The following is a 13,653-nucleotide window of genomic DNA, read 5'->3' as shown; positions in this document are numbered from 1 at the left end:
GTTCAGTTGTATAAGTAGTCTACAAAATGTTTTTCAATCAATTCAGTAACGTTCTGAAAATGTGAAATATTGTGCCATCTGCTCAAAGCAGAGGGAGCACAGAATTCTTCAACTGCTTTCAAGTGAACTTTTAAATCCGCATGTAATAAGCCCGATGAGAGAGGGTGCAATCCTAGATTTATCTTAGGAAATGAATTGGGCAGGTGGATGAAGAAGCAGTGGATGACAGTTTCGGGGATAGTGATCATAAAATAGTAAGAATTAGTATCATTCTGGAGAGGGAGCCAAGATAGATCAGGCATTAAAAAATTACAAACCTTTTTACAGAGTTGAGAGATGAATTGGCAAAAGTGACCTTTTGATGAGATTCTACAGGCACAGCATGGATATATCTCCATGATGATGAAGGGTGCCATTATAAATCTGGAGCTGGCTGGTTATTTGGTAGCATACTGAGTTGGGTAAGGCAAAGCAGAAAAGTAGAGTTGGTTGCTGAAAGGACTGTGTCTCTTTATTTTTGTGCTTTTAAAAACTGAAGACTGAAATTGGCGAAGTTTAAAAAAACTTTGCAAGAGTGGCTGCAGCTTTGAAAGTAAGTAACCTGATACTCAGGGCATGCTTTATAAATAACTACATAATCAAGCAGTGTTTGAGGTTCAGATTGCAGAGGTTCCAGAACCAAGGGTGTACAGTGATGTAACTCATTTTGGCAGCAGAAGTTGATTCACCTGTGAACTAATGACCGTTATCAATGACTCAGACCTCTTACTTGCTAAGAACTGTGTGATCGGTTCTTTGGTGGCTGAGCAGCTTGGAGTTGGAAAATCGTTTAGAGTGCGGATGCTGAAGATCTGAAACAAAAACCAAAATTGCTTGAGAAATTCAGTTCTGGCGGCATCTGTGGAGAGAAGTGTGCAGATCTTCTCACAGCCCGATAGCATCACGTTCTCCGCAGTCGAAACTCAGATTAAGACTCAAGATAGCCAGTTACTTTTCCTGCAGCAATAGCAGTAGACTTTTGACTATTGAATTAATAAATCAGACCATTTCCTAGTCAATCAATTGCACGAGACATTCCATAAACCAGTGGAAGCTTTCAGTGATAAAGACATCTGAATAACACAGGGTTTGGCTAGCTACTGAAACATTGCTTCTCAGTTCCACCATTGAGGTAAAGATCAGTCAACAGACTTCCCAGTTTTTTCTAACCTCTGCCAATAATGTATTTTTTATAAAGTAAAACAAAGAATTGTAGATGCTGAAGATCTGAAACAAGAACAGAAATTGCTGGAGAGACTCAGCAGGTCTGGCAGCATCTGTGGAGAGAAAGCAGAGTTAACATTTTGAGCCCAGTGACCTATGTTCAGAACTGAAGAAGAGACACCAGACTGAATCCATTTTTTCTATTTGTTTGTGATTATGTATGTGGGGTGATGGGAGACGTTACACGAAGTTTAGAGTTTTCATTTGAAACCATTGGCATTCAACACTGCTGTTTACCTGTAGCTATGATCTAATGACTTGCAATAAATAATTCCTGTTCAATACGGAAATCTGTTCTATGCTTTCTATCAAACTTTGTACTGTGCAAACTTCGTATATCAAAAATACTTTGGTCAGACTCCGAGAATAGTGGTCTGACTCCAGGCTTCCATTCCAATTAATTTTGAATTTCGTAGTGCTACTGTAACATTGAGATTAATTCCTGTTGGTCTGAGGGGGTAATGCAGCAGCACTTTAAAGGGCATCACTTTGAATTTTCAGCACAGGTGAAATAATAGCCAGAGGCATCAATGCAGTTATTAGGTATATTTGTTGGGCAGTCAGTCTGGTGTAAAATATAAAATTTAACAATCTGACTGTGTATGTAAGACTTAGAAAATGATTAAAAAAAACATGATGCTGTCTGCAGGCATTTGTAACCCTTGACCTAAGTCGTGGCGGTTGAGTGTTTGAAGGTGTCTCTGGATTCTTGCCTACACATTGGTAGTTTTTCCCCGTGTAATAACAATAGCACCTCAAAAGTAATTGATTATGAAATACATCTCAGGACATCCTGAGTGTTAAATCATCCTGTAAGCATAAGCTCTTTGAGTTAACCAGTAAATTTGATGATTGCCTCAAAATTTTATAGCCTCAAGTCTTAGATATTCTGACCAGAAAATACACCAGCTGTTTGAAGATGGGAAGAACTATTTGTTGCTATTTGTGTCCTTCGGGTAGAATTATCTTTGCAAGTATAGTCAATGTTTCGAAGGCAATTGTGGCAGCCAATTAACACAGCAGCTTACAACAAGCAGCAGAGATGAGTGATCATAAATCTGTTAAAGTAACATTGGTTGAATGGTGAATATTTCCCAGGATACTGAGTACACACCCGTTCAAATAGTGCTAATGAACCTTTTATGCCAGTCTTCATAGAAAAACAGGACTTCCATTGAGCAGCTCATCTGAAGGGTAATCTTCAATAATACCAATTTTTACTTCATTGATATCATGCACCCAAGTCCTGAATGAGATTTGAGATGCAACTTTCTGACTTGAGGATAGGAATACTAAATTAAATTGATACTGTTTTTGATTTATTTTATTCGCTCGCGGGACATGAAACCCGCAATATTTATTGCCCTTCCCTAATTGTCCAGAGGGCAGTTAAGAGTCGGCCACATTGTTTTGGGTGTGGAGTCACATGTAGGCCAGACCAGGTAAGAGTGGGGAAGAAACTGCCAGCAGACATTATTAAACCAGATGGGTTTTCCCTGACAATTGACAATGGCATTGTGGTCATCACTGGACTCTGGTTCCAGATTTTTATTCCATTCAAATCCCACCATCTGCCATGGTGCGATTTGAATCTAGGTCCCCAGAACATTGCCTGGGTCTCTGGATTAACAGTCAAGCGATAGTACCACTAGGCCATCACCTTCTCAAATTTTGATTAATTGCAGTATCTGTGATCCATATGCCCTCTGAAAATTAGATAAAATACTTTGGTGCTTTCTTAAGAATGGGGAAAGAGCTCCTGGATCTTTTCTCCTACCCCCTTTAATGATTGTAAATTTCCAGTGTACTTTAAGGTTCTGCTATTTAAAACGTGTCCAAATAATTTTGCTTCGTGGTTTAGAACTCGGTAAGGAATGGCCTTTCCCTGCATATCTCCGAGATGGAGTGATGAGTTGTTAGGTGAACTTGTGATACATAGGAAAAGTGAACTAGATGTGGACGTACCAATTTGTTACTGAGTACATTTAATTGGAAATCTGCATCTTTATGGATGCATCTTTTGTGAATGCTCCTTGAAATGAATATGCCTGAATAATTGGACCCAAATGCCTGAGTTACTGAAGTGGCTGACATGTTATGTTCTGCCTCATTTAAATCTTGTATCACACTCAATTGATTTCAGATACGTGTATACAGTTGACAAGAAATCAGACCTGGAATTTATTAGTTCTTGGGTGTTAATTCCATTATGACAGATAATTCCATTGAGTTTTGTACCCAAGTTAAGTAGATAGTATTTCTGGGTTGCAAAGGGGTAAGCGTGATACATGGTGTAGTGGCTCAGTAGTGAATATTATTGCCTCACAGCACCAGGGACCCGGGTTCGGTTCTAATCTTGGGCAACAGTGTGGAGTTTGTACGTTCTTCCTGTGTCTGTGTGGGTTTCCTCCCACAGTCCAAAGATGTGCAGATTAGATGGATTAGCCATGGTTGGTGGGGGAAGTGGATGAGTCCAAGTGAGTTGTACTTTGGAGGATCAGTGCAGGTTCGATGGGCTGAATAGCTTTTATCTGCATTGTAGGGATTCTATGAAAGCTATGGCAAAATGTGCTGTATGAAATATCTCAAGGCAGCACTGACGATTGAGCAGCCAGTTTTAATTTCTGTAACGGAACATCGGCTTAATTTCTCAATTCTGACAGCTCTGATCCAGATGCCCATGCAAGCCGTTGATCCGTTTTGTTCAAAGTTCTTGGATTAGATTACATTACAGTGTGGAATCAGGCCCTTCGGCCCAACAAGTCCACACCGACCCGCCGAAGCGAAACCCACCCATACCCCTACATTTACCCGTTACCTAACACTACGGGCAATTTAGCATGGCCAATTCACCTGGCCTGCACATCTTTGTGACTGTGGGAGGAAACCGGAGCACCCGGAGGAAACCCACGCAGACACGGGGAGAACGTGCAAACTCCACACAGTCAGTCGCCTGAGGCGGGAATTGTTGGGCATAGGAATTGATAATGATTTGTTTGGAGCATTAACAACTGTTCACGGAGACTGTTTATGACTAACCATAGGTTATCTAATCTAATCTAATCTAATCTAATCTAATCTAATCTAATCTAATCTAATCTAATCTAATCTAATCTAATCTAATCTAATCTAATCTAATCTTGGGTTGATAAAAACCAGGATGAAAAATGGATGCCAAATTTGGCCAATGAGGAGAGATTGAGGGAAATGTAGAAGAATAAAAAATTACCTAATTAAAATTTGAAAAAATTCTTAAATTCCTTTCAACAAGACAGATGTGTCTTTCGGCTGGCAGATTCGAAAACCAGATCTCTCAAACTCAGAGTAAGGAGAAAACTGTGTTTGTGACTGAGATGAGAATTTATTTCCACTGTGGATAATGAGTCTTTGAGACTCGACCCTGTAGATTGATAAATTTCTAGATACTAATGAGACGTTAAGCGCAATGAGGATAGTGCAAGAAAATAGCATTGAGGAAGATGATTAACTTGTGCAGTGCTTCTGGATAGATATTGAAATGGCTAAGCTTTGGGTCTTCGATTGTGCCTCTAAATTCTCCACAATGATAAATGAGATCTGCTCCAATGGAAAGGATGCAGTGTACATCAGGCAATCAGATGTTGAGTTCTCTTTGGGGGTGGGGGGCCTGATCTATGATGTAAAAATTTATAGTCATGAATGACACCTTTACAGAAGTGTAATTTCTTAGGAACGGCTACTTTAAATTGTGTTGCCTTGTGCTCCAATGTATGTACAAATGAACTTGTGAATGAAGTCAGGAACAAAACCTGTTCACAACCTGGCGACTGCCCTTATTGAAATTTTGGGACTGCTGCTACATTGTGGATTTCTCTAGAAAAAATGGAGAATGCTAGGTGTGACACTTATTCCAATTTACAAGTGGATCTTTGTGGCAGAAAGATGCAGAAGTAATGGCATTTTAATGGCTTTTAAAATTTTTTCCCTGTTCCCATCACAAACATTTTGTTGTAAGAAGTTAGTTTTGTATCTTGATTATTTTTGTTCAGTTGTAATATAAATACTTGCAATAATGTGAACTATATCAGTTGTCACATTGCAATGTTTTTTTCAATATTTGTTTCTGTGGAGCTTTGGTGAATCACTCAATCAATGCACTATTAAGGCAGGAAGGGCATCCAGTATGTAAAATTCTATTTCCCTATAATCTTCCATAGAGTAAATTTGCTGTAGAAAGGAAAAAGAAGGATGCAAGAGAGATTTTAATAATTGCTTGTGCTTGGTATTGGATAGGTGACCAGGTACACTAGTATTTGACCTTTTTGTGTTCACGTTGTAATGTTGACTTCTATGACCATGTCCATTATGGCAGCTCGGACTGAAAATGTAAAATTACCAGGTTTCTTGAAAAATGGGTGCTCTCCCTGCAGTGCCAGGGTATGTTCATTTTCAATTCTAATTGCTGGTTTGGGAGAGCTGCGTACAGCAACTTTCAATATTCTCATTTAAAACGGACTTCTGTAACTTGCTGCATCAAGTTCTGCAATATGTTGCATTATTCGGTTGTCAAACTATTGATTTAGTCTGCAGAATGGTAGGAAGGTGCATGTCTTTCTAAATACAATATATTACTGCAGGGGGAATGAGAAGATCCTGAACTGAGATGCCAGGTCTTATATTTTAGCATTTCCTAATCAAGCAGTAGTTTATATTCTGTTCTGTCCTACACCGTGTGATAATATGATTAAGTTCAGAGCTTTGATATTTTATCCAGTTTTGGACATTCTGTTTTGGTTTTGACTGATATTTGTGTTATGGTAGATTGACTTCCCCACAACGTAATTTGAGATCTGTAGGTAATTATATTTTTTTCTTCTTTGCCTTTTGCTTGGAATCTTAATTGAAAATGAAAACTGTTTCTTAAAAAAAAACCAAGGTGCAGAGAAAATAAATGGAGGTCAACAGAAGCTTTGAAACCTAATTTGAGGAAGTAACTGGCATGGTGAATTGAGAACTCAGTGGATATTGTCCACGTGGACTTTCAGAAAGCCTTTGACAATGCACCACACTACAAACTACCGAAAAAATGAACTTGTCTTTTACAACCTCTGATGTCCTGGAATCCTAAAGAGCCTTTGAAGTTCTTTTGAATCATAGCAGTTGCCATAATGTAGAAATAATTAACAGTTGAGGGGTAACTGAAGGAAAAAATTAAGAGAAAGTGAGGACTGCAGATGCTGGAGACCAGAGTTGAAAAGTGTGGTGCTGGAAAACCGCAGCAGGCCAGGCAGCATCCGAGGAGCAGGAGAATCGATGTTTCGGGCATAAGCCCTTCAATTACATTTGTCTTTCTCCACCTGAACACTGCAGCATCCAGAGGACAAACAGGTGGACATGTGAGCAGAATGCTGTGCTAAAATGACCAGCTACGTGAAGGTCTGCTTGCGCACAGACTGAGGTGTTCTGTAAAGCTGTCACCCAGTCTGCATTTGTTTTCTCCAATGTAGACTAGGTCATGTTGGGTGCAGCAAATACAATATACTAGATTGGAGGAGATAGAGGTGAAATGCTGCTTCACCTGGAAAGACTGTTTCAGCACTTGGGTGGTGAGCAGGGAGGTGGGTGGTACTGTACCTTCTCTGGTTACATGGAAGGTGCCGTAGGGTGGGCGAGTGGGATAAGTGGCTGATGAATGGACTAGGATGTCCCAGAGGGAATGCAGATGGGGGTGGTAGGGTGGTGAGGGGAAGATATATTTTGTGGTGGCATTCTGCTGGAGTTGTCTGAAATGGCGGAGAATGATCCTTGGAATACAGAGGTTCGTGGGATAGAAAGTGAAGACAAGGGGGACCTGATCATGCTGTTGTGTGAGATGGGAAGATGCAAGGGGGGGAACCGTGGGTGATCGGTCGGATGCAATGGAGGGCCTGTCAACTATAGTGGGTGGGAAACCACGGTTGTGGAAGGAGCCAGCCATATCAGCAGCGCTGTTTTGGAAGGTGGCATCATCTGAACAGATGTGACATAGGTGAAGGAACTGGGAGAATGGGATGGATGTCCTTGCAGGACATGGGGTGTGATGAACTGTAGCGATGTTAGCTATGAGAGTCTGTGGTTTAGTAGTGGATGTCAGTGGACAGTTTATTTCCCAAAATGGAGACAGAGGGTCAAGGACAGGAAGGGAAGTGTCGGTAATGTGATGCAGGGATGGAAATTGAAGACAAATGACACATTTTTCAAGGCCCTGGTGGGAGCATGAAGCAGCACTGAAGCAGTTGTCAATTTACTGAGAAAAGAATTGTGGGAGGGGGCAAGTGTAGGACTGGAACACGGATTGTTCCACATACCTAGTAAAGATGCAGGCATAATTGGAACCTATGTGGCTGCCCATAGCACTCTTTTGATTTGGCATTAGTGAGATGATTTAAAGGAGAAATTTTTCAGTGAGAGAACGTTCAGCCAGGTGGATGAGAGTGGTGATGGACAGGGAGTGTTCAGGCGTCTGGTCTAGGAAGAAGCCTTGAAGGTGTGTGAGTGGGTCTTGGTGAAATGCTCTTTGGAAGGTCACTGTGGACTGAAGGTTCCAAATGGCCTGCTTCCACACTGTAGGGATTCAGTGATTCTATGGTACAGCATCAACTGAGGACTCCAGGACTTTTTGTGGCTTCATGTTAAAAGGGAACAAGACAGCAGCTAAACAGTTGAATTCTTGTCATTTAATTCTTGCTACTCAAAAACTTAAAACCTGCAAAGTACAACTGCCTTTGCCTTCCTGTCTGTACAAGACAGCTGGACCAACCTCCACCCTGCACTCCTCTCTCCCCATTCTTCAAAATAAGAAATTAAACCCCGTGTCTTTCTTGTGTATTTGTTGGGTTTTTTTCCAGTAATTCAAGTCCATTCTCTTAATCTCAAAAACAACCCCTTGGAATTGACTCTGCTTCATTTTTGATCAGTGAACGGAGTTTTGATAAAGAATGACAGATAGAAAAAAAAATTCTGTTGTGACTGAGAGAAAGTTTTAAAGAGGTAACCTCCTTTTAACCTGATGATAATACACTAAACATTTGTTTATTCGTATAGAGGTTATTCAGCAATGCCACCATTCAGCAAGATCTGGGAGTGCTAGTCGAGGATTCTCTAAAGGTAAACATGCAGGTTGAGTCCGTGATTAAGAAAGCGAATGCATTTATCTCAAGAGGGTTGGAATTTAAAAGCACCGTTGTGCTACTGAGACTGTATAAAGCTCTGGTTAGGCCCCATTTGGAGTACTGTGTCCAGTTTTGGTCCCCACACCTCAGGAAGGACATACTGGCACTGGAGCTAGAAGATTAAGGGGAGATCTAATAGAAACTTACAAGATAATACATGGCTTGGAAAGGGTGGATGATAGGAAACTGTTTCCGTTAGACGAGGAGACTAGGACCCGTGGACACAGCTTAGAATTAGAGGGGGTAAATTCAGAACAGAAATGCGGAGACATTTCTTCAGCCAGAGAGTGGTGGGCCTGTGGAATTCCTTGCCGCAGAGTGCAGTGGAGGCCGGGACACTAAATGTCTTCAAGGCAGAGATTGATAAATTCTTGATGTCACAAGGAATTAAGGGTTAAGGGGAGAATGCGGGTAAGTGGAGTTGAAATGCCCATCAGCCATGATTGAATGGCGGAGTGGACTCGATGGGCTGAATGGCCTTACTTTCACTCCTATGTCTTATGGTCTTATAACTCAACCAAGTGTCTGTATGATACCGGTTTGGTTTTTAAAAAAATTTCCGGGGGACAGTGCTGTCTGTGCCAATGTTTATTAATTGGCCCTAGTCATCTTTGAGAAGGTGACGGTAAGCAGACCATGTGCAGCAACGCAGCTGAAAATTACTTCCTGGTGGCGTAACCAGGACACTGAGCATTGATACTTGGAATAAAGAAAGCCAGGCCTGGGTGGCTGATGCTTTTCTGTGTTCTACTTGCTAAGTTACTGTACCAAATCAGTTGCATGTAAGTATTGTGTTATGACTTATGCTTTTTTATTTTAGGTAAAATAGTGCCTTTCTGGATTTGTCTTAATATATGAATTTTATTAGTAAAGTAATTTTCTGAATTCTTAATCAGTTTTGATGCCATGGATTGATTGGAAGGTTTTGGTTTGAAGCCCAGCAGCAGTTGGTATCCCATCAAACCTCTCCTGCGGTAGAGTGCTGAAATCTTCAGCCCTGCTGTCAGTGCACATTTTAGACTAGTTTGTTCTGTATATCACATGATTACAACTTATTTTAATGCTTTTAAGTGAGTTTCAGAAGATGAGCTGGGGTGACTTTCAAAATAACTTTTGGACATGGTGTATTTTGCAAAATGCAAATTCAATTTCATTTTTGCTAATTGCCAATCGCCAATCGAACTGGTTAACAGGAGTGACATACCTGATACTTGGAAAGTTTGCAGGTCTTATGATAGGTTCAGCTGACAGGTCTGTTGAATAAATTACATCTCTCTCTCCACCAACCCTTTAAGTTTTACAATGTAAAATTTGCCATCTACAAACTCATTTCCAAATTAAACTATTGCAAAAGTCCTTTCAGAAATTTTAAATCCGAGGTGTGTCTTGGGAAGTTTACTGAGGCCTCAATATATTAGGCTGCCAAGAATTGGATTTGTATTATTAACCATTGTCATTAAATTGAGATAATTCTTTATGATGTTTTGACAAGTAACATCCAGCCATTTTCTGAATGTAAGTATTGTGGAGTAGTTAAACTAAACAACAGAAATGAAAAGATATTTGATAGATTACAATTCCTTCAGTGTATTGGTTTTGAAAGATGATTCTAATAGCAAAGCTCACTGAAATATATTTTTATTTGTTGATTTTGTTTATATAATGTCTGTCAATGGCAAATGTTGGGAGTTGTGAGATGAGTGCATTGTCGCATGACAAGTGATGACAGTGACCTCATTTTGCGTAGTAGTGTTTACCCGTAATCATACAGCAGGAAGGAAGTGAATGTAATTGCCAAAGAGTGAAGAATTACTAATGTTGAATCTGACATGGTTCAACGATGTTTGATTTTGTGAAATATAATTTATGTTCTTTGTGTTATTTTTGTTTTCAAATCTGCTGAAGTTTTGCTACTGATCTCTTGAACTGCTTCGCTCCTGCAGTGCCTTTGCACTAACTGAAATTGGAGAAACTTGGTAGCATCAGAGGCACACCAGTTCTTAAACAGGTTAACTTAAAACTGCAAAAATCAAATGTGTGTAGGTGAAAAGTAAATTGTTGCTGTGTCAAATATCTGTTGTGAACGTTCAAAGAAGATCTTGTCTGAGTGTTTTGGAGAGATGAGTAAAGGAAGGAAGCTCATCAAACAAATGTAATGAAGTAGACATATTTATGCTTTTCTGAAGTACTGTGATGTTTTTTCTGCATTTAAAAAAATACTTAATTGCAATGTGTATGGCTTAAAAGGAAACATATGAATGTAGAACTTAATAGCTGGTCAGTAGAAAATTTGGCTCCAGGCATCAAAAGGGGTTGAGACACTTGTTAGAACTCACTTGGAATATTGTGTATAGTTCGAAGTGATACATTATGGCACAGGTATGAATGCATTGGAGAGAGTGCCCAAGCGATTTACACAAATGGTTCCAGGGAAACTCGAATGATGAGAATTGAGTGAATAAGCTGGGACTGTATTTCGTGAAGAGAAGACCTGGCACAGGTTTTCAAAATCATACGCAGGATGGTTGAAGTAAGTAGGGAAATACTATTCTCATTTATAAAAGGAACAAGAAGAGGAAGGTATAGATTTAAAGTGATTTCCAAATAAAGCAAGAGTGATGCGAGGGTGGGTAAAAGTCAGCAGGCGAGTAGTTAGGGTTTGGAATTCATTGCCGACCAGTATGGCAGAGGCAAGTTCAATTGAGGCATTCAAGAGGGTATTAGTCGATTATTTGGATTAAGAAAAATGTGCAAGGATAAGGGGAAATGCAGGAGAGTGGCAGTCAGTAATGAAGCTCATTTGAAACTTAGGCCAAATGGCTGCCTCCTTCTGTGATTTAACTCAAAGTCAAGACTTGTTATAAATGATCCTCCTTTGTGATTTCTATAGAAAGTTGTTATATAGAAATAGGAAGTTTATATCAAAAGGAATGTCGTCACTAGATAAAGTGAAAGCCTATTTAAAATAGAGCACCTGCCCACCTCAATGCATAACTTGTAGAAGAATAGAGATATGTATAACATTGTGAAGAAATTATCACTATAAACAGTGGAGGACTGTTTTGAAATGTGGAGATATGATCTTTGTGGATTGTGTAGCACAGAAATCTGTCTTACAGAGATGATGATTCCTGTGGACTGCATCAAATGGAGATACTCGGTTTCACGTAAAATTGTAAAGTACTGTACTAGTTTTATAGTCGTGTAATTAGGATGCCTACATGAATAACATGATTCTAAACTGTAGAAGTGTGCAAAATGAGCTATGATGGGGGAGGCTGTCTCTTTGAGCTACATTTCCTGTATGCAAGCTTGTATAATAATTGTTTGGGCCCTCGACTATATCCACCTCTAGTGTCGATTGATTGCTTGAGCAGGTCTACCTCCTTCTATGTTGTGAAATTGTCAACTACGTAGGGCAATAGGAATAAAATGAATTGGCATGCACAGCCATTTTGTTGGCATGGCTTATGAAGCAAACTGCATTCAGGTTTTCTTTAATGTGTGCATTTGCCTGCTCCCACATTGATTATTGTACTGTCAGTGTTTCTCGTGGTTGAGGAAGCAGAAGCTTCCAAGTGCTTTAGGTTTGTGCTGTACGGTGAGGAATATTTGGGCTGTTTGGAGTACTATCAATAACCTGAATTATTTTGATTTAAAATTATAATTACAGTTATTTAGAATTAACTTTGCACATACTTTAACAATTCCTCTCACTTTATTTTCTACATTAGCCTTCTCTGCTTTTAAGTCAGACCACCAATGTAATGTTTATGTAGAATTATGGAACGCTTTCATTTATAAATGAAAACCCATTCTCATCCAATTCATTTTTTTATAAAATCCATGCAACAAGCAGGGAAGCCACATTTTTTTGACTGCTGTTCTCCAAACCTGAAGAAAAGTCACTTTGGACTCTATAGATGTTTCCATCTGCTGAGTTTCTCCCAGCATTTGTTTTTATTTGAGCAATGTTTCTATCTCACAGATTGTGCACAATTTGAGCTGAGTGCTTTATGGGAGAGGTTGCTGTTATAATTCCCTTCCCTGCCTTTAAACCACCTATCTCCTCCAATTGATGCTTGCAATTCTTCCCCAGTTGGAACAGTTTCCTTTTGCTTTGATTGTTATTCTAAATCCTTTCTAGTGAAGGCTTAGTTTTCATATGTCATGTCCTTGAATTATTCTTAAACCCTCATAGACTGTTATTTTGTAGAAAATCTTTTCGATATGATCTTGTAACCTGGGAAGATTTATTGTGAAAGTAATTATGAAGTCAATTGTTGTGTTTCCAAAGTGTGCTTTTCTGTTAACCTGCATATCATTAATCAGTTCTATTTTGATATTCAATACTGGAAACTATTTGTGCTATGATATATTGAGTATTCTATAGAAGAACTGCTTGTATTGAATTAAGATTCATTTTACCTTAAATACATTTTGTAATTTTACTTTGGTTTAAAATGGGAAACTTATTTTGCATTTCCTTTCTCTTGCATGCGTGAATACTGCATAAGCCAGAGCAATGGTAGAGATTTGATGGGATCATGTAGGTGCTAGCTGTTGAACTTGTCCATCTTCAAAATAGAAAGCCCTGGTTGAGATTACTGCATGTATGTGTATATATGCCAACATGAGCCCTTTTATACATTTTGTTGGTAAAATTTGTTGGGAGAGGTGATGCCTTAGCAGTATTATCACAAGACTATTAATCCAGAAACTCAGCTCATGTTCTGAGGACCTGGGTTCAAATTCTGCCATGGCAGATCATGGAATTTGAATTCGAAAAAGCCTGAATTAAGAATCTACAACCAGTGTGCATGAAACCATTGTCACTTGTTGAAAAAACCCCATTTGGTTTGCTACAATGTGGTTGACCCTTAACTGTCATCTGGACAATTAGGGATGGCCAACAAAAGGTGGCCTAGGCAGTGATGGCCTCATTTTGTGAATGAATTAAAAAGCAGTGTTGTCCAGTTTCCCTATCCCCCTGTATCAGTCAAAACAAACACTCAGACACAATATAGTTTTACCTCATAGACTCATAGAGATGTATAGCACGGAAACGGACCCTTCAGTCCAACCCGTCCATGCCGACCAGATATCCCAACCCAATCTAGTCCCACCTGCCAGCACCCGGCCCATATCCCTCCAAACCCTTCCTATTCATATACCCATCCAAATGCCTCTTAAATGTTGC

The 13,653-nt window shown here is 39.6% G+C and overlaps 1 protein-coding gene across 17 annotated transcripts in view; it reads left to right on the top strand.

Annotated features, from left to right (window-relative positions):
• dlg1b (discs large MAGUK scaffold protein 1b) overlaps positions 1–13,653 on the top strand; it is a 471,082-nt gene that overhangs the window by 157,158 nt on the left and 300,271 nt on the right. Inside the window, exon 1 of one of the 17 annotated variants that reach the window (XM_043702496.1) lies at positions 10,521–10,605. The exons of the other annotated variants lie outside the window; for them this stretch is intronic. The gene's annotated coding sequence lies outside the window, so the exon portion shown is untranslated. Of the gene's footprint in view, positions 1–10,520; positions 10,606–13,653 lie in introns of those variants that run through there. 17 annotated transcript variants of the gene reach the window in all.

This window comes from Chiloscyllium plagiosum, chromosome 13 (genome assembly GCF_004010195.1).
Source record: "Chiloscyllium plagiosum isolate BGI_BamShark_2017 chromosome 13, ASM401019v2, whole genome shotgun sequence".
Taxonomy (NCBI): domain Eukaryota; kingdom Metazoa; phylum Chordata; class Chondrichthyes; order Orectolobiformes; family Hemiscylliidae; genus Chiloscyllium; species Chiloscyllium plagiosum.
Note: the sequence above shows the minus strand (reverse complement) of the source record. Positions and strands in the feature narration are given on the sequence as shown.